This window comes from Felis catus, chromosome B2 (genome assembly GCF_018350175.1).
Source record: "Felis catus isolate Fca126 chromosome B2, F.catus_Fca126_mat1.0, whole genome shotgun sequence".
Lineage (NCBI taxonomy): Eukaryota > Metazoa > Chordata > Mammalia > Carnivora > Felidae > Felis > Felis catus.
This window is the reverse complement of record NC_058372.1, coordinates 127,392,817-127,418,074: the sequence shown is the minus strand read 5'-3', so window position 1 is coordinate 127,418,074 and position 25,258 is coordinate 127,392,817. Positions and strand designations below refer to the sequence as shown.

The following is a 25,258-nucleotide window of genomic DNA, read 5'->3' as shown; positions in this document are numbered from 1 at the left end:
CTCGGCCTATCCACATGACTTGGGTTCTTTATGGTTTGACAGTTGAGTTCTGAGAGGGAATATCCTCAGAGTAAATGTTCCAAGAGGTCTGCTTACTGGATGTTGGGATGTTGGAAGTCTTCCCACGACTGAGACTTGGAAGTCACACATGTCTCTCCCACCACCTTCTGTTGGTTAAAGCAGTTCACAGGCTCAACCCAGATTCAAGGTGAGGTGAGGTAGACTCCACATCCCAATGCGAGGGGGGTGGGGGGGCGTGTTGCAAATTAATTGCGGTCATAGCTAATTAACTACAGTTGGCCCAAAATTATTTATATTTCTCACACATGGAATGGACACTCATCTCTCAAGGCCCTTACACGCTTCACCTATTGCAGTATCTAGACCAGACTTGAGATCCAGAAGGTCATGTTAATTAAGTCCAGGTGGGAGGCACTGCCTTAAATGGAGTCCTCAGGTACAGATCCTTCAACCAGATCATTTGCCACTGTGAGCCACTTTATAAGAAATGGCCTGGGGTTTTTTTTGCAAGGAGGTTGAGGGCCTGAAAACATCTTTTCATTTTGAACTATCTCTGGTCTTTTCAGTCTAAGTTGACAGTGTTACTACTGATACCAAACTCTTAACATGGTTATAAGTTTCCCGGAGATCTTTTTCAGATTCACTCTCCTAAGATAAAGCTACTGCCATAAATCCCTTTGAGACAGAGGGAAGTGTGGGTGCTGAAGACCTTTTGTTTACTATAAAAGTCAAGGAGACACACACTTAGAACCCTCACAAGCCCTTTTATTTGGCTCAGAGAGTTTAGGGGTGCACAATTAAGATACTTAGAATTCTTTTTAACTAACTGCCTTGTCTAAGAGTCTCTCCTTAAATTTTTCAGAGGCCTTAACAAAGGTGTTAGCTACACCTTGGATCAGGAATTTATGCTAAGCCACCCTGAGATCTTGTTTTTGCCCTTTAAAACTTTAACTTCTCACGTTGTGTTTGAGTTTAGACTCATTGATAACAGAGCCCAGGGGCAGGCAGCCTGTCAGGGGCGGAAGTTTGGAGCCGGGGCGTGGCCACGAGCGGCGGCAACTTCTGCCTCCTCGACCCCACCTACCCAGGTCCCGGGCTGCAGGTGGACCGGGTCTTCGAGAGTCCGTGCTCCGAGCGAAGCGCAAACTCGCGGGTCCCGCTGGACTGTGGGGAGTCCTGGGCTGAGGGCGAAGGGGCTGGAGGACACCATGGAGGGGATGCTCCTCAGGCTGAAAGGGTTTGGAAGCCTGACTGACATGTTGAGGAGTGACGCTCAGCCGCTGTTGCAGGCCTAAGCGGACCTTCTTCAAGATGGTTGGGAGCCACTTATCCTTCCTGGAAGCGCATGTGGTGCAGGCCCAAAGGGACCACGAGGCTTTCTGCTGCCCATGTTGTACAGCACGAAGGACTACTTTTCCGTGGACGCTGGGCAGGCGACCGTTGGCAAGCTTTGTGGGCCTCCCATCCCGGAGGAAAAAAGCCATCTGGAGCAGCAAGGGTTCTTTCTTTTTTTATTGCTGATTTGTTTTCTGAATTGCCTCCCTTGCTCTGCATGAGAGCGCGGGGTTTGGAGAAGCCTTGCAACCCACATGCGGAAGTGCCTCGGAGAAGGCATTTTGTCCCAGTGTTTGGCCTTCCCGGTGTTGGAGATGGTAAGGCAGGCAGGTGTGAGGTGCTGTGGCGGATGGATGGCGGGGACTAAGATTTCTTTCTTTCCGAGAGGCTTTGCAAGGGACTCCTGGCGAACTCACTTGGTGCCGCCCGGGCGGCGTGGCTCCCAGGCTCTCTGTGTTGGTTCATTTGCCTGCAGACCCCAGTGCCTCTGAGGCATCTCAATAAAGATGTCAGGAGGTTAAAACAGATCAAAACAAAAAAAAAACACAACTCCCTAGGAGAGGTGGCACAAGGAAAGGACATCCTAACAGCCAGCATTTCATGAGGTTCATCTGGAAGCTGAAGAATATTTTGTGACCTATCCTCAGATTTCTTGCAGACGTTGAACTCTTTCGGCCAGTTTCAAGGTAAGAGAAAATTGAGTTACAAAGAATTCATGGCTACTTTACACCTAAAGAAGAGTAGTAATAAAGATTACTGATAATTAGAAATCTCATATATAAAAAAACTGTTTTGATTAGCTTACAGAAAATAATAAAGTGCACATGTAACTTTCAAATAAGACAATTCAAGAATTTTGAGCAAAGAAAAAACTTGCTTTAAGCATATCGGACCTTTAAGAAAGATTCAGACACTTGCTGAAGCGGTAACTTGATAAAGGATTGCCTGGCTGTGAATTATCTTAATTATCTTAACGACTTTGCTTGTAACATATAGAGTAAGGGAGTGTGAAGTAACCTTAGGCTAATAAATGACAAGTAAAAATACAATTTTCTGTCCAATGCAATGGAAACAATTATTTAAGACTTAAAAAATATGTACATATGTATATATATATATATATATATATAATGTGTAAAACATGTAAAATGTATACGTATATATCCTAATATATGTGAATGCTTGAAAAACTTAAATTAGTTTAATTTTTAAAAAAAATCAAGTGTGGGGCTCCTGGGTGGCTCAGTCGGTCAAGCAGCTGACTTTGGCTCAGGTCATGATATCATGGTTTGTTGGTTCGAGCCCCACATCGGGCTCTGTGCTGACAGCTCGGAGCCTGGAGCCTGCTTTGGATTCTGTGTCTCCCTCTCTCTGCCCCTCCCCCACTTGTGTTTTTTTTCTCTCTCTCTCTCTAAAAAATAAATAAAATGTAAAAAAAAAAAATTAAAAAATAAATCAAGTGTGTTGTGATTGGGTAAAATTGTGAAAAATGTTGGAAGCATAATAGTATAATTTACAAAAGATGAGTTTATTTTCTTATGGAAGTCGAATTAGTATTTTCTGAATTTCCTAAGGTGGTTTTTTTCGTCAGATTTTGTTGACGGCGGTGTTTGTGTTTTCACAAATGGTTTAAGTCATGAAAGTATAAAAAATATGTAGTTTAAAGATAGTAACTGATGTCTACTAAAACTGTATGCTCTTATGGGGTTTGGTTATTGTTGAACATTATCTAAATTTAGTTTTTCCACTTAAAATATCTAAGCAAATTCTGTTGGAAAAAGCAAAACCTTTTTCTTTTGGGGAAAAAAAATCATAATGTCAGTAATAATTTGTGTTTTTTGTGTGTGGTAGGAACCAGATTAAATTAGGTTAAATTAAATTTCTAGAAAAGTACATAGAAAATGTAGGGGGCTTTGGGTTTGACAATGAGTTTGCAAATAACGGCTCTTGAAGCATGATCCAGAAATATAAAAATGATAAAATGTGATTAAATAAGACTTTATTCAAAGTAACATTTGTGCTCTGCTAAAGATGTGCCTTGGTGGCTCTGTTAGTTGTGTCTGACTTCAGCCCAGGTCAGGATCTTGCAGTTCTTGAGTTAGAGTCCATTGGGTTCTGCTAACAGGAGAGCCTGGAGCCTGCTTCAGATTCTCTGTGTGTGTCTCTCTCTGTCTCTCTCTGCCCCTCCCTCGCTTGTTGTGTGTGTCTGTCTTCCTCTCTCTCTCAAAAAAAAAAATAAATAAATAAAATAAAAAAAATCTAAAAAAAAGTTTAAAAAAGAGAATCAAAAGACCAATTAGGCTGGAAGAAAATATTTGTAAACTGCCTATCTGATAAAGACCCTGTAGTCAGAATATAAGGAGAACTTTTAAAACTCAAAAGTTAAAGAAGAAAAAAAAAACAATTGAGAATGGGAAAAATACATGAACAGACATCCCACTAAAGAAGAAATACAGATGACAAACATGTGAAAAGATGTTCAACACTATTTGTCATTCAGGAAATGCAAATTAAAACAATGAGATATTACTTATTACAAACTTTTTATGGCTAAAACCCTCCCCCTCTATCCCCTCCCCCATGACAGTATTAAATGCTGGCAAGAATGTGGAGTGACAGGAACTCTGATTTACCACTGGTGGGAATGGAAGAGCCACTTTGGAATGTCACTGAGCTCCTCACGATTTACCCAATTGATTTGAAAACTTAAATCCACTCCAAATCTTGCATGTCAATATTTATAGCAACCTTGTTCATAATTACCCAAAACTTGAGGTGACAAGATGCCCTTAAATAGGTGACTGTTGTATATCTGTTCAGTGGAATTTTATTCAGTTAATAGAAACTGTGAGTTATTCAGCCACAGAAAGAGATCTTAAATGCATATTGCTACGTTAAAGAAAACAGACTATGAAGAGTACATTTCCTATGCTTACAATTATATGAAATTACAAAAAAGGCAAAACTATTGAGCTAGTAAAATAAACAGTGGTTGGCAGGGGTTTGGAAAGAGTTGGGAAGATAAATAGGTAAAGAATAGATGATTTTTCAGACAGTAAAACTATACTGTCTGATGCTATACATGGCATTATACATTCATTCAAATCCAGAGTATTCATAGCACAAGGGATGAACGTTAATGTATGTAATTTTTTAAATTTCATTTAAAATGTCAGGGGATCTGAGGAAAGACTAGAGACTATGACAAGAACTTGTGTATTAAAATGCATAAAATGACCTCACTGAAGAGACTGGGAAGAAAGGTGGATGATCTAAGGAACTTTGGAAATGAGATCTGTACGACTAAAGGGGAAAAAAATTCACATAACACTGTATCTGACAGATAAAGTTCTTATCTGTAGGGCTACAGGCTAACAGTTCTGATCTTAGCCATACATATGTATTGGAATTGAACAATTAAGTAAATGGATGGCAGATGATGGTAGCCACATTTTTTTACCTTTGGAGTGGAAAATCTACAGATTTTCAAAAGGTGGAGGCTAGAGTGAGTGATCCAAGTAGTAATGGTTTGAGTTGGAACCATCAGTATGAACTGTTGTTTAGCTTAATATGTAGATATTGATGATTATGTATAGAAATATTTATAGATGTGTGTATACACACACACATAGGTTTGTAAAAACATATTTGTATACACTCAACTGAGAGGGCTTAAAAGAAACAAATTCCAGTAGCAAGGAGCACAGGTCTTATTTGCTAATTCTGTTCTCCAATAAGATGAAACCAGGTTCCTTGGAGAAATGGGTGATTCTAGTGATAGAGGAGCCAAGTTCCGTTGGCAAAAGCCAGAACAATTTGAGCAACAAAATAAATCCGAAGTAGAAAATACATATCCATGATAACATACTGATATAAATAGATGATAGAATAAATCAATATGTAAATAGAGGAAGAGACAAATCTCCCAAACATAAGAATTCTTTGTATTTTATATGGGCATTCTACTCTCAAAGAGGGAGAGCTTAACTCTCTTCTCCTTCAGTGTAGGCTACATACAGTTAACTTTCTTCCAAAGAATACAGCATGGAAAAAGGGAAAAAAAGAGTAACTTTGAATAGAGAAACCTAACAAACACCACCTCAGCCAGATGATCAAGGTCAAAATTGACAAAGATAAGTCATATTGACAGGATATACCCTTGGTAAGATGTGATAAAATGATGGTGTCCTGGGAATTACCTCTCAATAACCCATAACTCCAGCTTATCATAAAAACATCTGGCACGTTCTAATAGTGAGGCAGCCTACAAAATACCTACCAGTACTTCTCAAAACATGAAGGTTGTCAAAAGGAAGGAAGACTTAAGAAACTGCCTTAGCCAAGAGGAGCCTAGGGAGACAGGATAAGTAAATATAATACGTTGAAGAGAGGGGAGGAAGAACTTTTCCTCAGTGCAAGATTCTTCCAGTTGGACTAAGAATTAAATTTACATGAGACAGATTAACAGGAAAAAAACAAAAAAAAACTATTTTTTTTTTTATGTCCACACAGAGGCCCAATAATGAAATTGAGACAAAAAAAAATGAGCCAAGCAGGCAGGCAGTTTTTATATATATTTTGGACAAAGATACAGTAGATCTGGGAGGAATTAACAGGACAGAGAAAACTTAACTTTAGGAACTAAAGTTTAGGAACTAAACAGATTTTGGGTTGGAGTACTAAATTAGTAAAAATCAACAAGGGTTGTTTATACAGCATTCTCGGCTCTAAATTCCTATTTCTGGTGACAAGGATGTCTCTCAACCTCCTGATTCAAGGGGGTACCTTTCACATGGGAGATTTATTTCCTGCTTTCAGGGAAACAGAGGAGGGTCTGAGTATCCATCTTATACAGGCTGTCTCTTAAGTAACTTTTATTTAAAATAATATGCCAGGGGCACCTGAGTGGCTCAGTCGGTTAAGTGTCTGACTTCAGCTCAGGTCATGATTGTGAGGTCATGATCTCATGGTTCGTGGGTTCGAGCCCTGCGTCTGGCTGTGTGCTGATGGCTCAGAGCCTGGAGCCCACTTCAGATTGTGTTTTTGTCTCTCTCTGCCCTCCCCCACTTGCATTCTTTCTTTCTCTCCCTCCCTCCCTCCCTCTCTCTCTCTCTCTCTCTCTCTCTCTCTCTCTCTCTCAAAAATAAATAAACATTAAAATAATATGCCAAAGTGGCATATTTTGGGGCAGCCTGCCCTTGGCCCTACAGTGGTATCCTGTTTGGGATTGTGGAACTATTACAAAGGGATTAGATAAAAACAAAGGGAATCTGAAAAATGACAGACTTTAGTTAATAATAATTTATCAGTATTGTTTAATTAATTGTAACCTGTACCAAACCAATGTTAGATGCTAAGGGGGAGAACGGGGTGTGGTGTGTTTGAGTATCCACTGTACTGTCTTAATTTCTCTCTAAAATTTTTCTAAAAATTAGTCTATCTTTAAAAATCTTAAAAACAAAAACCAAACAACATGTATAGCTCTGGAAAGATGGTCTGACTGGAGGATGAAAATGGTGATTTGCTAAAGTGCTAGTGAATGACAGTGCTCTGTTTACCTCCACAGTTTTATAGTTTGTCTGTTTATGGGAACAAAGGTTGGTTACACTTGTTAACTCTAGTAGATATAACCCTTTAAAAATACGAGAAGATACACAGTTTGTTATCAAAAAACTTGAAGGAAATTTGTTTTCAAGTAACAAGCTTGTAAAAAAAAATTAAAGTTTATTAAATATTGACTAAGTTAGGTAGTTGGGTCAAGTTAGATTAATCCATGGTATGGCTTGTGACTCCTTTATTATTTAAAAAAATTTTTTTATGTTTATTTATGTTTGAGAGACAGAACATTAGTGGAGCAGGGCAGAGAGAGGGAGACCCAGAATCCAAAGCAGGCTCCAGGCTTTGAGCTGTCAGCACAGAGCCCAAGGCAGGGCTCAAACTCACTAACCAGGAGATCATGACCTGAGCTGAAGCCTGACACTTAACCAACTGAGCCACCCAGGCACCACTTGCTTGTGACTCCTTTAATGCCAAATGTTACATGGATTGTATGCAAAGAATAAATAAGACTTTTTTCTTTCTGTTAAAATGACAAACATATTTTTGATTATATATCCTGTTCATTACATGAAAATGCAAAAAGGATATTCCATGATTAGATCTATGAGATTCCTTATATCACCAAATGCTCTCACTTAAAAGCCTGTTTTTATGAGCCTCTTTTTTTATTCTTTTCAATCACGAACAAAAGATTTTCTAAATCAAAACTGAAACAATTTCTTCTCTTTAGATATGTAAGACTATGACTCTGTCTTGTATAAGTCTTTTTGACTTAAATTCAAATTTAAGAACTCAAATTCAGGAAAAAAAAGTTTAGATTTCTTCACCCATACTGCCTTTGAGATTTCCCTGATAGTTAATTAACTGACACCAACATTTTTTTTCTCTTACTTTATAAAAGAAGAAGACATCCCCAAAATTTATGTATACCTGGAAGCTTCTGTATTTTTAATTAGCTTAAAATATACAAACAGCTGTTCTAGTTATAAAGCTTTCACTCTGGAAAGTATTGACAAATCAAAAGAAACTCAATCATGGTCCCTAGGTTAAGTAGTTACCAGTGATATGTTAAAATTATTTCAGAGTGGTGTCCCTTACAGGATAGATAAAAGCACATCATGTTCATGAATAAAGACTGTCAGTAAACTGTCATGAAATTGATTTATAAATTTATTTTGTAATCTCTTGTCAATTCTTGACAAGTACCACAGACCTGTTATGAGATGAATTGAAAGTCTCTGGAGATTTGTCAGTAGCTCACTGTTAATACTTTCTTACTTCAGAGTTATCATTGACTTAATCTTTAAAAGTTGATCATTATCTCAATAGAGGATTCCAGGCTTCTATGTGAAATATCAATAATTTATAATAAATTAACCAGAATCTTTCACTCTTATTATTGGCAGATAGTTTCTGCTCTTACCTTACACTTGTCTATAGGCCCCTTAAGAAGTATTCTGGAAGAAATTTCAGAAGAATAATAGTCTCAGTAAAGAGTGCTTACTAGGTATTTTTGTCTAATATTTCAAGCACTGGATACATTGACTGGTTTCTTAAGTTTGAGCTGACATTGTCACTATAAAGAGATCCTTTTCATTATGTGGAACCAGGTCAGGATTTCTAAGACAACTTCATGAATGTAGACTCTTAAATATACCATGATAATCAGATCAAGAATAATTGATTTCCTAGGACTGAATAAACCATTAATGGTGGCCAAAATTCTATTTTCTAATGAACATAAATGAAATAACCCATTCTTTTCTTCTTTAGCTGGCATTAAACATTAACTTTACAGATTATATTTGAACTATAATGAAACACTGTCTAAATAGTTTCTTGTTCAGATTGACCCTGTACAATTCAGAAAATACAGTGCATAAAACTTTTAAGTGTGAGCTAATGAATCAATAGGAAAACTTAATAATGAATCTGCAGAGAGTGTAAATATAGGTAACTAGATAAATAGATTTGCCTTACCTACAAATTACTCAGAACTATAAATATAAACAAAATACTCTTATGAGAGGTATTCTTACTGTTATTCATGACCATGTTGTTATTTAGTAAGTTCATTAAGAATCTGTGTTTCAGATGAGAGCTTTACTTCGTTTATGTATTTGATACACATAAATGTCTTATGTCTTCTCAGAAAACTAGCATAGTATATATTTTATAGCTAATGGAAACATATACTTCTAAGTCATAACAAATGTTTCTTCCTTACAGGCCAATTACATTCACACATATATTAATTTTAAAAATAGAGGATATCTCTAGATTGATTGGTCTGCAGACAGACCTGGTACAGATGAATCATATTCTGTTTCTAGCCTTGAAAAGTCACTCTAAGCTTCTAAGGACCATGAAAACCTTTTCTAGCATATAACTGTCACTCAGTTATGATTCAATCAACAAAGTTTAGAGTATCTCCATACAGACTTTAACTCTAAAGCCCTGGTATCGTACTTTTCTTGTTTTGTTAACCATGACATAGAGTTTTTATATATTAATCATTGTATTGTGTCTTGTGGCATCTGTGGAAAAGAAAGAATAAGAAACCCAAAGCATTAAATGAATCATATTGAAACAGAAAATTACTAAATGCAGTTATGTGATCAAATTGGGCTCCAAAGGTGGAACATATCTTCAAGGAGGGAATGATAAACAGCAAATTGACACCGTGCCTTGTCATTATTGGTAAGCAGGGATATAACATTCCCCTGTCAAAAGTAAAAGAAAATAATTTTGAAAACCACTTTGAAACTTGAGATAAATAATACGAATGGCAACTAAAGAAACAAAGTCAGAGTTTTATCATACCTGGAAAAATACAAGAGATGTACCGTCTCTGTACTGTCAGATGGTCAAATCGGTCATACTAATATTTTCTGAAAGAGCGTCTTAACTCTCTAGCACTTGTTTCCCCCATTACTCTACCAGGCTTATCTCCATTTATGTGAAATCTTCCCTGAACTCCAGAGAGGTTGGTGGCTTCTCTTTAATGGTCTCAGTGTATCTCCTGCATACCTTTGTTAATATGAGTAGCGTTTTGATGTGAACTCTCAACTTCTGTGTTTCCCTCATTAGATTATAAACTTGATGAGGATTAAATCTTTTTGATATATGTCCCCAGTGAATGGCATAAAAGGCTCTCAATATGTACTTAATTAAATTATTTGTTGGCAGATTTGTAAAAATAATTCCTAATTTTTTTCTTCCAAGCTTGTCTTATTTATTAATATAGGGCATATGATGGCTCACTGTCACTTTGTAAGAGGACTTTCTCTTCATAGTGTTTTTATACTTTCCTCCAACTATTTTTAACTAACCACGGATAGTGTTTTAACATAAAGATATTCACAGGGTGGACTCTGTGACATATAATAAATTATTACTTTTTTTCCACTTGAAAACACAACTGCGTAGTAAAACATAACTCTTTACTATGCAAGAATGGAATTTTCTGTATAAACTTTGTTACATTTCTCAGATGAGAAGAACATTAGAATTTTATTTGACTTAATTTGCTTAGGCTTGAATAAATTTAATTATACATCTGTGACTTAGTTATTATCAGGAATTTAAAGAACTAGTAGTATTCTCATGCAACAACAGCATAATTGAGGAATGAATGTTAGAATACCCTAGAATACCTTCACTGGGCAGATTCCAGGATTTGCACTTAAAAATGGTGCAGAACCACAAAAGAGAACCACAAAAAGAAATGCTTTAGCTGACTACTGAGAAGTAGTTCTCTTCTAAAACCAGTGTTGCAAAGCCCTGCTAGTGAAAGTGTGGCAAAAAGATCATTGCACACCAGAACAGTCAGTTATTTATACAATTCCCAAAGGAAAGATTTGCGAAACTTAAATGAATGGATATATCCAGGTTCCTGTAAACTAAATGACATTTGATTGCCTAGGTAAATCTTATTTACCTAGTATGTATAGAAGCCAAACAGTACTATGTGAGTAAACTAAGAGCAAGAGACAATGAGTGTCAGCTTGTTTTTCACTGTTCTGATATATAATATTTCACTGGATAATCTGTGGACTCTGGTGTTTGCTATGCATGTGTCATTTCCTCTACCTGAATTGACTCCTCCTCTCATTCTGTTCCCAGTCATACCTTTTGGTGTACCAATACGAATTTACAAAATGCTAGTCACCCTTACGTTGTAGCTCAAACATTTATAACTCAGATGTCAAACAGATCTATAATCCATATTCTTCTGCCAGATTATTGCATATTCTAAGGGATTTAGATTCGCTTGCTCCCAGAGGGATCTTGTTTCACCTGCCTTTTATTGCCAGGATCTGTTTCTTGCAGCCCCACACTGACCCATATTTTGAACCTGTCCCCTTTGTCTTGATTTACACACATATCTTCATAATGATTATTAGACATCCCTGTCCTTCAAAACATTTTTAATTTTTTATGTACCAAGGCTTCTGTCTGTTGATATGCAGCTTGGCACTTTGGTTTACTCCTGCCCCCTTGCAGCAATCACGAAGATACTACTCTCTCCTAATTATGCAGTGCAAATCTAGGGACTAACTCCAAACTCACGTGTAGACTCCTTTCCAACCCTGCTATTGGATTTGCCAAACCACACACTATTTTCTCTATGTCTCACCTTTTCATAGACTGCAGAGTATTTAAGAAATTATGAGATAAGCACAAAGTTTGGTTCCCCAGTGAAACAGATTATTTCAACTCCCTGTACACCCCTACCCCACATTCAAAATCCGGTAGTAACTGTGGTAGGTACAGATGTTTAAATAGTTCTATGCTTTCACACTACCAAATATTTCTACTATGAAATCTTTTTGAGATTCACTCGGAAGAGTTAGGTGAATGCTTTTCAAACCAAGAAAGTAAAAGGTGGAATCTCTTTTCCAAATAAAACATTCCACAGATTTCCAGGATGCAAAGCAAAAATGCATTGATTGCAGTGAGGGTTAGTGGTGCCTGCAGCCCTGTCTTCTTACACTGCTCTTGTCTGCAGCATTTGCAGCAGCATCCCCCAGCCAGGGCCTTGAAGGGCCCAAGTGCCTCTTCCTCATGATTTCCAGGAATCCTGTATGTGCTTGTGTTTTAAAATTTTTTTTTTTTTTAACAACGTGTATTTATTTTTGAGAGACAGAACAGAGTGAGAGCGGGGGAAGGGCAGAGAGACAAGGAGACACAGAATCTGAAGCAGGCTTCAGGCTCTGAGCTGTCAGCACAGAGCCAGACGCGGGGCTCAAACTTGAAAACCGCGAGATCATGACCTGAGCCGAAGTTGGATGCTTAACCGACTGAGCCACCCAGGCGCCCCTGTGCTTGTGTTTTAATGTTCATTATGTTGCACCGTAATAGTTTTGCTTTTGGTGTTCTCACCAACACTGACATTCTTGTATTTTTGTTCCCCAGCAAGGAGGAAGTGTGTTTTTTTTTTAAATATTTTAATGTTTATTTATTTTTGAGAAAGAGGGAGAGAGAGTAGGCAGGGGAGGGGCAGAGAGAGACAGAGAGACCCAGAATCCAAAGCAGGCTCCATGCTTTGAGCTGTAAGCACAGAGCCCTATGCTGCACTCAAGCTCAGGAGTACCTGAGATCATGACCCAAACCAAATTTGGAGGCTTACCCGACTAAGCCACCCAGGCATCCCTAGGAGGAAGTGTTACATTCATGATGTGTCTCCAACACCATGAACAGTGCCTGCCATACAACAGAAATAAAAAACCACTAGTTGAGTATACACAAATAAGTTTATAAATTACAGGTTTTCATTTGTGGAAAATAAAAACAAAGTACGATTCCTTACAATAAACTTCCTTGACTATACACAAATCAGAATGCAAAACATCCGGTTACTCTTTTATTTCACTTGAATTTAGTTTAAGTGTCCCCTCTAGACACTTAAACTAATTAGCCTCTAGAAAAATCCTGTAGCATTAGAAATCTAAGAATGCTGTTAGGTCCTTCTGTTATAAGGGCTTTTATATATTTCAGTGATTTGCTTTATAATACTGAGGCTGACTGAAATCTTGCACAGCTGGGAAATAATTTTTCCTTTTACATGTTCTGTGAATATCTGTCCAGCTTATGTTTTACTAAGAAAAGTCCCTGAATGTATATCTGGGTTCCACAGACAGTACTTTTGAAAATGCCAAGGCCAAAACAAGTGTTTAATAAAATAATGGATTCTGGACTATTGAAATTTAAGTGTAGAAAAAAAATGCAGAAGAGATTATAACTTGTTACCCCAACTGGTGAAGTTGGTTGAACTGAACTGTAAACTCTTTGCAATTTAATTTCTTTTTATTAAAATAAGCCTCATGTTCTAAGAAAAGAATCACAGAACAAAAATAGTGAGGTGAATCATTTATTTCATTTCCCTGCATCACCAGTCCATCTGTAGCTGTCAGAGGCTGTACTAAGGTGTCTTCATTCTCTGACAGACTTGACTCTGCTGCTTTGCAAGGTGAATCATGACACATGTATAAAAAGTATCACATCCTCACATCACCATGGGAATAGAAAGCTTCACTTGAATTAAAAATACACTGAGCTGGCAATATCTATTTTCAAATTTTTCTCTCTCATCTTTGATGTCGCCAGCTGCAAATTCATGGGATTAGAGCAATTCTGATTCAGATAAAACAATTGATCCCGAATTATTAGAATCATGAGAACTGGCCCATGACAAAACCAAAGAGTTGGCAAAGCTTCTTATTGGCCACCTGACCTGCCATTCTAGACCTTTTCACCCTTTTCTTCAGAGGTGCTGTCATTGACTTTTCTTGGGCCTTTTTTTTTTCTTTCCATTTTACACTTTGATAATTTAGAGAAGAGGAATGATCTGGACGTTGTGAAAAAACAACCAGTAGGGCTGTAAATCTACCTCAAGAAAAATGACCTTCTCCTTCCAGTCTTGGAAGTTGCTTTTCCACTTCTCACATAGTAAAAGGGTAACCTGCAATTTTTTCAAAATACAGAAGCTTTTAATTCTTTTTTGGTTAAATGTATTGAAGATATTTGTGTATGTTCTGCACAATTGAATGATTTATATCCATATCTGTCTACATTCATTCTCTCTCTTACATGTTACCTTTCTATTTATCTTGAAACTATTTGGCTTAAGGTGTGGGTAGAGGTTTAATTAGATTTATCTCCAGCTCCTCTAACGATCAACTTAGCTAATCACCTCAAAACCATTGTTAAATGTTGATTTTCATTGCCACTCGTTCTCCCATTCAGAATGAAATTGACTTCAGGGTGCCTAGGTGGCTCAGTTGGTTAAGTGTCCAACTTTGGCTCAGGTCATCATCTCACAGTTCGTAGGTTGGAGCCCCATGTCAGGTTCTGTGCCGACAGCTCAGAGCCTGGGGCCTGCTTCAGATTCTGTGTCTCACTCTCTGCCCCTCCCCTGCTTGTGCTCTGTGTGTGTCTGTCTCTCTCAAAAATAAATACACATTAAAAAATATTAAAAGAAATGAAATTGGCTTCATCCTAAGCGTGAAGTTACTAAATATTCTTCTGAAAATTTAGGGAAAATCCATATATACGTCAATTAGTTCCCCACTGCTTCTCCAAATATCTAGGGGCACTGGGGAGAATTAATTATTGCAGTAAGTTTCTGCATACAAGCCACATGGTGTAGAGGAATCTAGGTTAACTCCAAGTGTGTTTGGTCAGTTTGTTTTAGAGAGCATGTAAATGGATAATCCTAATCGTCATTTAAGTAGTTTTGAATATTTGTGGCTGTAAACAATGATATGTGTCATTTGAAATATATCTCTAGGTTAGAAGTGGAGTAGAAATGGAATTGCCAGATCATAGATATATATTATTTTAAATTTTGGTAGATTATTGCCAATTTGCACTCTGTAGAGGTTATGTCAATTTAACCTTTCACTGACATCTGAGAATACTTGGGAAATATTTGATAGATTATTGCCAGTTTGCTCTCTGTAGATGTTGTCAATTTAACCTTTCACTGACATCTGAGAATACTTGGCAAACAGATTATCAACATATTTTTCATCTTGATATAGATACAGGGATATCTCTTTCTATTTCTCTCATTTTGAATAATTAGCATTTTTTAGAGCCATTTGAATTTTTGTCTCTTGTTCAATAAACAGTGTCTTATTTGTATTTCAATTGGGCTATTTATTGGTCTTTTTAATGTAGATTTGTCTTAACTCTATGTATTTAGGGAATTATTCTCTTGTGGTATTAATTATAAGCTGGTACCATAATTCTGTGTTTATCTTTTATTTATGGATTTTTTAAAAAATGTATAAAAGTTGAATATGGTAAAATTTATCAGTATTTTTTATTTCAGGGTTCATTCTGAGCATATGTTTAAAAAATTCTCATCCTTATTCCAGCATTTTTATAAAATTTTTATAGATTTATTTGATACTTTTAGAAATTTTTTGGATTAAAGGATATGGCATGTATCCAGTTATTTCTAGATGTCTTTCTACCTCAACACTATGAACTGAATAATCTATTTTTACCAGTGAAATTTGATGTGATCTTTATAATGTATTCATTTCCAATATATATTTGAGATTATTCCAAATTGTCTATTCTGCCTTATTCTTCTGTATGTCTGTATATCTTGCTTAAATATAATATTTTATTAAAATTTTTTTAAGTGTTTGTTTATTTTTGAGAGAGACAGAGATAGAATGCGAGTGGGTTAGGGGCAGAGACAGAGGGAGACACAGAATCTGAAGCAGGCTCCAGGCTCCAGGCTCCGAGCCGTCAGCACAGAGCCCAACGTGGGGCTCAAACTCAGAACTGTGAGATCATGACCTGAGCCGAAGTCAGACGCTCAACCGACTGAGCCACCCAGACCTCTAAATATAATATTATATATTGTATTTATACATAGGGAGGACATCTTTTCCCTTGGTATTATTTTATCAACTTTGGATATTGTCTCTTGATTCCCTACTTTTTAGTAGTGTCAACTTTTCTCTTTATCTCTGCTCTCCCTATCCCATTCCCAACCTGTGTCAGTCAGCTCTATTAAACAATCCAATCTTATGCTGACATATCTTCCTTCATAGATTCAACATCTTGATTTCTACACCACCCAAAGTAGAGTGTTTAATTCAAGATTTAATCAGTTCTCCCAATTTATATTTAACCATTTGCATGACATAGTTGAGTTTGCTTTCTTGTTTTTATTTTTTTAAGTTTATTTTGAGAGAGAGAGAGAGAGAGAGAGAGAGAGAGAGAGGGAGAGAGAGAGAAGGCTAGTGGGGTAGGGGTAGAGAGAGAAGGAGAGAATCCCAAGCAGACTCCAGCCCAGGACGATCCTGACATGGGGCTCAATCCTATGAGATCATGACCTTGAGCTGAAATGAAGAGTAGGACACTTAAGTGACTGAGCCATCCAGGTACCCCTAGTTTGGTTTTTAATTTAAGCATTCCTTTTATAAACAGTGTTTGGTTTGTTTTTCTTGTAGTGATGAGTTGCTCTCATTATTTTTATAGAAAAAAGAAACACTACCACTTATATTTTCCAGTTTCTTCATTTGTATCTACTAAAAACCTATATAATTTTCTTGAAGGCATTCATCTTGAAGCTTTCAGTGACTTCCTGTTTTAATTTGAACCCATTGCATTTAAGACCAATTGCCTATTTTTGTAATGGAATCTATGGGAAATTTAAATTTTCCTCTTTATTAGTACTCCTGTTTTGTTTCCATAATGTCTTCACTAATTTTCTTTAAAGGGTTGTGTTGGAAACCAACTTAAGCCAATTTCTCTTTGGTAATTCTCTCACATATTACTATCAGATTATATTGAAAATAAAAGCATTTATTAACAAGTACTTATTAATAAGATGGAAATGAACATTGGTAAAACAACTTTTGTAAGTTTGATATAAATTTCTTTTATCTTAAGTGTAGTGGCCACTAGACATAAATTTAAGGGATATCTCACAACAGTCCAGAGGCAATATGCTTTAATCCTTAAAATTGCCATGAGGCAACCAGAAAAACCTTCAAAGTGAGATTTGCTTAGGAATCAAACAAACAGAGTAGGACACTTAACCAACTTAGCCCCCCCAGATGCCCCAAAGTTCTTTGTGTATTTTGGACAACAGTGTATCAGAATGGTCTTTTGCAGATATTTCCCTATGGAAATATTTCTCCCCCTTGGAAATATTTCCCACCCCCCTTGTATTCTCATTCTCTTGCGTCTTTTGCATAGGAGACATTTTTAGTTTTAAAGAATTCAACGTTATGAATTAGTTCATGAATTGTGCGATTAGTGTTATATCTGAAAAGACATCACCACACTCTGTTATCTAAGTTTTCTCCTATGTTATCTTCTAGATGTTTTATAGTTTTGACTTTTATGCCTATTATCCATTTAGAATTAATTTTGTGAAGGATGTAAGGTCTGTCTAGGTTAATTTTTTTTTTTTTTTTGCATGTGGATGTCTAGTTGTTCCTGCATCATTTATTGAAAAGACTACCTTTATCCTTACTCCACTGTACTGCCTTTGCTCCTTTGTCAAATATTGGTTGATCCCATTTATTTGAGGCCATATCTGGGCTCTCTTTTGTTTCATTGTTAATATTAAAAATAAAACTGCCAATTAGTTTTACCAGCCAAAGATGGGTTTATTTGGGAATAGCAGAGCATTGCAATCTGGAACAAGCAAGCTGCAGCAAAACCATAGGCAAGTCCAGAGAACAAAGAAGAACATTCTTTTATAGAGGAAAGGGGGAGTTGGGAGAGACTGTTATAAACTAAAAGTCCATTGGTGTAAACTGGGAGTTTGAAGTATAGTGGCTTCTCATTGGCTGAGGTTTGGCCATCTCTTATTGGCTGGAATGTTGCTGGAGCAGGAAGAACTCTTGCTTCTCTCTCCTGCAGGGATAGTAAAGTAGCATTGACTTGCAGGGTTCCTCTTTTCCTGTTAGGTCTGCAGTTGACTCTAGTGCTGGGTATGAAACTCCATTCTAAATGAGGCTTCCTTATATTAATTTTCACAGATATATTTGTCTTAACTTTTGCCAATACCTCAGTGTCTTGATTACTGTAGCTTTTTAGTCTTGAAGCCAGGTAGTGTCAGTAGTCTGGTTTCATTCTCTTTAAAAGTTTGTGTTGTTATTCTGGGTCTTTTACTTTTCTAATAATTTTAAATTTAGGTTGCCAATATCTGCAAAATAACTTCCTAGGATTTTGATTGGAGTTGCATTGAATCTATAGATTAATTAGGGAACAACTGACATCTTGACAATATTGAATTTACTACCCATGAAGTATCTCTCCATTTATTTTGTTCTTTGATTTCTTTCATCAGTTTTACAGTTTTCCTCATATAGTGCTTTATATATTTTGTTACATTTATACATAAGTATTTAATTTTTGAAGGTATTAATGTAAATGGTATTGTGTTCTTAATTTCCAATTCTACTTGTTCATTGCTGGTGTATAAAAAACAATTGACTTTTCTATGTTAACCTTGTGTCCTGTAACCTTGCTATAATTGCAAGGCTCGAGGAATTTTTTCATAGATTCTTTCAGAGTTTCCATATAGACAGTCATGTCATTTGCAAACAATAAAGTTTTATTTATTACTTCTGCAGATGTACACCTTTTATTTCCTTTTCTGGTCCTATTGCATTAGCTAGAATTTCCAGCACCGTTTTGAAAACAAGTGATGAGAAGAGGGACATCTTAGCTTCATACATGATCTTGGTAAAAAGCACAAAAACAAAAACAAAAACAAAACCCAAAAAACTTCAGGTTGCTTATCATTAAGTTTGATGTTAACTGTAGTTTTTTTTGGTAGATACCCTTTATTAAGTTGTAGAAATATTTCCCCATTCCTAGTGTATTGAGAGTTATTATCATGAATGAGTGTTAGATTTCCTTAAATTACTTTTCTACATCTACTGATGATTGTGTGAATTTTCTTCTTTAACCTATTGATTTTATGGATTTCCTTAATAGATTATTGAATGTTAAGCCAGTCTTACATAGCTGGGATACATAACACCTGGTCATGGTGTATAAGTCTTTTTATACATTGTTCCATTTTATTTGTTAATATTATATTGAGGACTTTGTGTTTATTCATTGGGGATAGTGGTTTGTGCGTATCATGTGTCTGCCTAGTCTTGGTATTAGCATACTACTGGCCTTGTAGAATGAGTTAGGAAGTATTCCCTCTGCTTTCATCTTCTGTAAGAGATTTTAGAGAGTTGGTATACTTTCTTCTTTAAATGTTTGGTAGAATTAACCAGTGAACCCATTCCAGCTTAGTGCTTTCTATATTCAAAGGTTATTAAGTATTGATTTAATTTCTTTGATATGGGCCTGTTCAGATTGTCTCCTCCTTATTATGTAAGCTTTGGGAAATTGTATATTTCAAGGAATTGATCCATTTCATGTAGGTTATCATATTTATGGGTATAGAGTTGTTTGTGGTATTCCCTATTATTCTTTAAAGCTCTCAATGTAGTAGTGATGTCCCCTCTTTAATACCTGATATTAATAATTTGTTTCACATTTCAAATGCATGACTGAGACATTGTTGAGTTTTAATACTGACAAGAGGCTGGGCAAAGATTTAGATCTTGGGCAGAGAAAGAATTTATAATTATAAGTTTCTTTTTTTTTTTTAACGTTTATTTATTTTTGAGACACAGAGAGACAGAACATGAACGGGGGAGGGTCAGAGAGAGAGAGGGAGACACAGAATCCGAAACAGGCCCCAGGCTCTGAGCTGTCAGCACAGAGCCCGATGCAGGGCTTGAACTCATGAACCGCAAGATCATGACCTGAGCCGAAATCGGACGCTTAACCGACTGAGCCACCCAGGCGCCCCTATAAGTTTTTAATAAAGATAAATGCTGTAAGAAAATGGAGGTCAGGGACCTATAGTCAGGAAGAAACCTATCTATAGTTTAGTCAAGTTGAGGGAATGTTAAGGATATCTTAAGTAGAAACTTCTGATACATAATAAACATCTCCCTAAATTGTATACCTGTTATAGCATATATTTATACCCCAATGCTTATGCTGATGTGTTTTAAAGTAAGTTACCAGTATTTTAACAGTGTTTGATAAGAATGTCTTCTGAGTCTTTCCTTGTCTGAAAATGTCTAAGCTTTTGCCTCACACTTGATTGGTATTTTGGTTTTGTATAGAATTCTAAATTCAAGCTAATTTTCTTGAAAATATGAAGAGTTTTCTTTATTTCCTTCTAACAGCCATACTTGCTCATAAAAACCTGATGATAATATGATTCCTCTTGTTTTTAAGGAGCAGGATTTTCATTATTTGTTTTTATTGGCTTTTTGGATTGCTGTTTAAGATTCTTGGTGATATGGCTGGCTCTTTTAATATATGTATTCAGCTCAATACTCAAGGTGCACTCTCAGCCTGAAGAATCATAGTTCTTGAACATTTTTGATGGTTTCCTTTCCTCCATTAAAAAAATTATCTTGTGGTGGATATTAGACCTATTTTAAATATTTTTTGTTTTTTTCACGTTTCATTTTAAAACAATGTATTGATAGTTTCTGTGAATTTTTCATTCTAGTTAATTAGCCAACAACATACTGTTTGTATTGTTGCAATATAAATATAAATGATTATATCGGTTAATTAGATGTTTTCAAAATATTCACTAATTTGTTGAATATTTATCTCTTATTTATTTATTTTTTATTTATGTCTTTTTTTTATCTTTTTTTCCTACAGTCAGGTTTTCTGTTTTTCTATTCTGATCTCTTTTACAAGGTTTTTTTTTTTAATCTTTTTTGATGACTTTATTGTTCATTTATATTTAATAATAAGGAACTTATTTGGATAATTCATGTTTGTACATTTGTTTTTTTCTGAGCAACATCTCCTGTAAGGAAGCTACCTGAGGTAGGTGAATATTGTAGACTACCTTGATGCAAAGAATACATGTTGTTATGGTCCAAATCCTGTCTTCCTTCGACATCTTGTTGAAGTCCTAATCCCCAGTACCTTGACTGTATTTGGAGATGGATTCTTTAAAGAGTTTATTAAGTTACAAGAAAGTCATTAGTCTGAGTCATAATCTAAGTGGTGTCCTTAAAAAAAGAGGAAATTTGAATACAGACATGTAGAAAGACTGTGTGAAGACACAAGGATAAGATGGCCATCGAAAAGTCAGAGAGGGGCCTCAGAAGAAATCAACCATTCTGACACCTTGACACTAATACATAAGGCTTAAAGGTTTGTAAACAGGCAGCAACATCTGTTTATGTATTTTACCAAATCCAGAATGTTAAGGGTATTCTTCTGTTTGCTCTGAAAATCATTATTAAATTTCACTAATTAGAAATGATACAAGTAATGTTTACTAATATAAAAATGCAATGCAACTGGAAATGTGACAAAAAAAATCTACCTGGTTAGAAATAAGAATCATTTCTTAAAATAATTTTTGAGTCAAGGGAAAATACAAGCCCCACTTTCAAAAATAAAACATTTATAGAAACTCCTTATATCAGCATCTTTATGGAAGAGTTAAAAGAAAGAAAGGCACTAAATATGCAACTCAAAAAGTTAGGGAAGAAAGAAAGTTAGGAAAAGATCAACAAGAAACCAAAAGAAAGTGAAATGAAGGAAATAGTAAACCAATCAATCAATCAGTGAATTAGAAACCGAAAAAAAACCCCAAAAAACAGTTGATAAATCCAATGTTGTCTTAAAAAATGAACAAAATAGACAATAACTAACAAATCTAGGGAAAGAAAAACAGTAAAAGAATACATACCCAAAATAAGTTATAGCAAGAAGAAGATAAATCTCAAAACATTTTAATAATCCTGAGAGCATTGTCCCAATTCTATACCAACACATTTGAAATGTATAATTTTCTGGAAAAATATTCTTAATCAAAACTGACCCCAGGAAAGAGTTTTAAACAGCCTTTATATAAGAAACAGTATATTCTCAAAGAGCTACCCCCTCCAAGTGATCACTTGGCCTAGATGATGCTTTAAACATCAAAAAATACCACTGTTATTTAGATTGCCCTACTGAATAAAGGAGGTGGAAATTCCTTTTATGTGCTCAGATTCCCCAGTAATTTCTCTGTGTTCTCAGCTTTGTTCCTGCCCTTCTGTGATCTATTCTATAATACAGGGTCTTGGGCCTCACAAACCACAGTTTCCAGACACCCATGCAAAATGATTTTTAGGTTCTGCAAATGGGATGTGCCAGTGGAAATTTTGGTAGAATTTTGCAGAAATAGAGAAGCGATTTTATCTTCCTTTTTTTCCCATGGTGTTTCACAGTGCAGGGAAACTGGAGCAGTGGTTGGGTTCAGAGTGATGAATGGCAGAGACAGCTGCAGCCAGTAACAAGAGCCTGGGAATGTCTCCTTATTTCCTCCTTGGGCAGTGTGGTTCCCAGCACACAGCCTTGGCCTAGATGCCCGTGATTATGGATTCCATATCTGGCAGCTTGACTCGAATAAAAGCTGTAACAATTGTGACACAGAGATCCTGGGTTTGCAGTTGGGTTATTTATTGGTTTGAAGTAGTGACTGAGTTTTAGTAATGTTACTTTCTTCTCTTTTATTCCTCTACTACTTGTAACTCCTGTAACTCTATGCACTTTATTCCTTCTGTTTGAAGTAGGTAGAATTGTTTGATTTCAAATAGATTGTAACAGATGCATTGATAAAATATTAATACATAAGTCCAATATGATTTCACATAAAGGATAACTGTGAACCATTCTTATTTATGCAAATACTGATGCAGATATTTGAAATAAAATAGTATTAGCCAGTAGATGAAAAAGACATTAAAATTAATAAATAATGACTATAAATGAGATTTATTTTAGTAATCCAGGGATGGAACGAAATTAGAAAATCCATTAACATAGTTTATGTTTTAAATAGATATAAAGAGAAAAAATCATATTATTACCATGAAAAGTTCTACACAAAATCAAATACCTTTTCCTAATAAAAACACTCAATAGAAGAGTAATGGATTCAGTGCTTTTCAAATATGAATAATCCATATCTTAAATAATGGGAAATGCTGGACTACTTTTTGTTAAATTCAGAGAAAAGGTAAATAAGGCTCATTTTTACTCCAGTTTTCAATATTGTGTTGAAGATATTAAAAAATATAATCAGATAAAAGAAAATTATTAGAGGTGTGAAAGTTAGGAAAAAAGGTAAAACTCTCCTTGCAGATGATATGATAGTTTACCTGGAATACTATCAAAAAATCAAAGAAAATTAGAGGGTTGTGGAAAGAAAGAGGGAGGGAGGGGGAGAGAGAGATGCAATTAAGTACCAATAAAAAAAACCAAACAAATGTTTTAATATCGAAGGTCTTTTCATGGTTAATTTTATGTCACCTTACCTAGGCCACAGTACCCAGTTATTTAGGCAAACATTATCTTGTATGCTTTGGTGAAGGTAATTTTTGATGAGGTTAACATTTGAATCAGATTTTGAGTAAAGCAAATTACCCTCTATAACGTAGGTGAGCCTCATCCAATCAGTTGAATATTTTTATGGAAAAAAGTCTACTCTTCCCTGAGGGAGAAGGAATTCTGCACAGACTGCCTTCTGATTTAAGCTGCAATATCATTTCTTCCTTGGGTCTGCAGTCTTCCAGTCTATCCAGCATATTTTGGATTTGTCAGCCTCCATAATCATGTGAGTCAGTTCCTTAAAATCTCTCTCTGTATACCTATGCTTCATTGGCTCTGTTTCTCTGGAAAACCCTGGCTAACACAGTCCTCATATATAAAAACAGTACCCAGTTAGAAGGTGTAATCTATGGAAGGACCTATTATAATAAAAAAGTAGTATCCCTTGGTAATATTCCCATGAATATACTGACCAAGAAAGGTACAAAACCCGAAACGAGGAGAACTGTAAAACACTTAAGAAGGACACAGAAGTGGTATAGGATAAGATGACTGAATACCACAGATGTTCATTTGCCCAAGTCAATAAAATGTAATGCAATCCCAATAAAAATATCAGCTTTTTTTTTGGGGGGGGGGTTGGGGTGGTGGTTATGGGGATAGATAAATTGATTCTGAATTTCATATGGAAAAACAAATATCACTAATGAGATTTCTTTAAAAAGTAATGTTGGAAGAGGGCTTAATCCAATCAATGACTATAATTAATAACCCAACATCCCTAATTAAAAGAGTGTAGTGTCAGAATGTAAATGAACAAACCAATAAGTAGGGTAAAAATCCCCAAATAGATAATGGTAGATATTAAAAATATAGCATATCATAAAGACATCTCAAATCATTGGGGAAATGATGGATTTTGTCATAAATCATGTTAAGAATTCTTGATAGCCATTTCAATATCATGATGTTGAAACTATATTCCTCAACAGGTAGCAGGATAAATGTCAAATAAACTGGAATTATAATTCTAAAAATGTAAAACAGAAGTACTGGAATAAAGTGAGTGAATTTTTGTGTAACTCTGAAACATGAAAAGTTGCTTTACCTAACATTATAAAATATAAATTAAAAGTAAAACTCAAGTATCAGGGAACAATACAGAGATTTGAAAACAAGCCATATGGCTAAAGTTTTGGAGAAGGGAGAAACACAATGCTCTGAGGAGTATAAAATGTTACCATTGCTATGGAAGAAATTAGCAATATTTAACAAAGTTAACTATGCATTTCATTGTTCCCCAGCATCCCAGCTTGCAAGAACCTACCCTGAAGATAAGCCTCTATAAATGCAAAACAACATATGTGCAAGAATATTCACCATGCATTATTTGTAACACCTAAAAATTGAAAAAACAAATGCATTTCACCTGAATGGGATATGTTTAATAATGAAGTCTCATGCATTGTGAAAAAGTAAATAAAGGGGCCCCTGGGTGGCTCATTTGGCTGGGCATCCAGCTCTTGATTTTGGCTCCAGTCATGATCTCATGGTTTGTGAGATGGAGCCCCGCATCCAGCTCTGTAACAATGGAGACTGCTTGGGGTTCTCTCTTCCTCTCTCTCTGCCCCTCGCTTACTCAAGTTGTGTGTGTCCTCTCTCTTAAAATGACTAAATAAACTAAAAAGAAAGAAAAATAAAGAAATAAACTATTTGCAGAAGTTAAAAGTAATAATAATAATAAAAAAAAACCCAGCCTGGATTGATAAACCAAAATTTAGTAAAATTAAGTAGCATTTAGGGAGTGATGTGAAACTAGTGAATGAAATACCGCAAGAAGTGAGTTTTCTATGCATATCTCTTGTGGACACTCTTGTATGCTAAAGAGACCCTCATCTTTGTAACTGTAGCTAGCTCACTACTCCCTGATAAA

The 25,258-nt window shown here is 35.8% G+C and overlaps 1 long non-coding RNA gene across 1 annotated transcript; it reads left to right on the top strand.

Annotated features, from left to right (window-relative positions):
• LOC123385558 lies at positions 1 to 24,900 on the top strand. The gene is made up of 3 exons (XR_006598345.1): positions 1 to 2,042; positions 23,436 to 23,611; positions 24,630 to 24,900. It is a non-coding gene; the product is annotated as an uncharacterized LOC123385558 (long non-coding RNA).
• Positions 24,901 to 25,258: the final 358 nt, after the last annotated feature.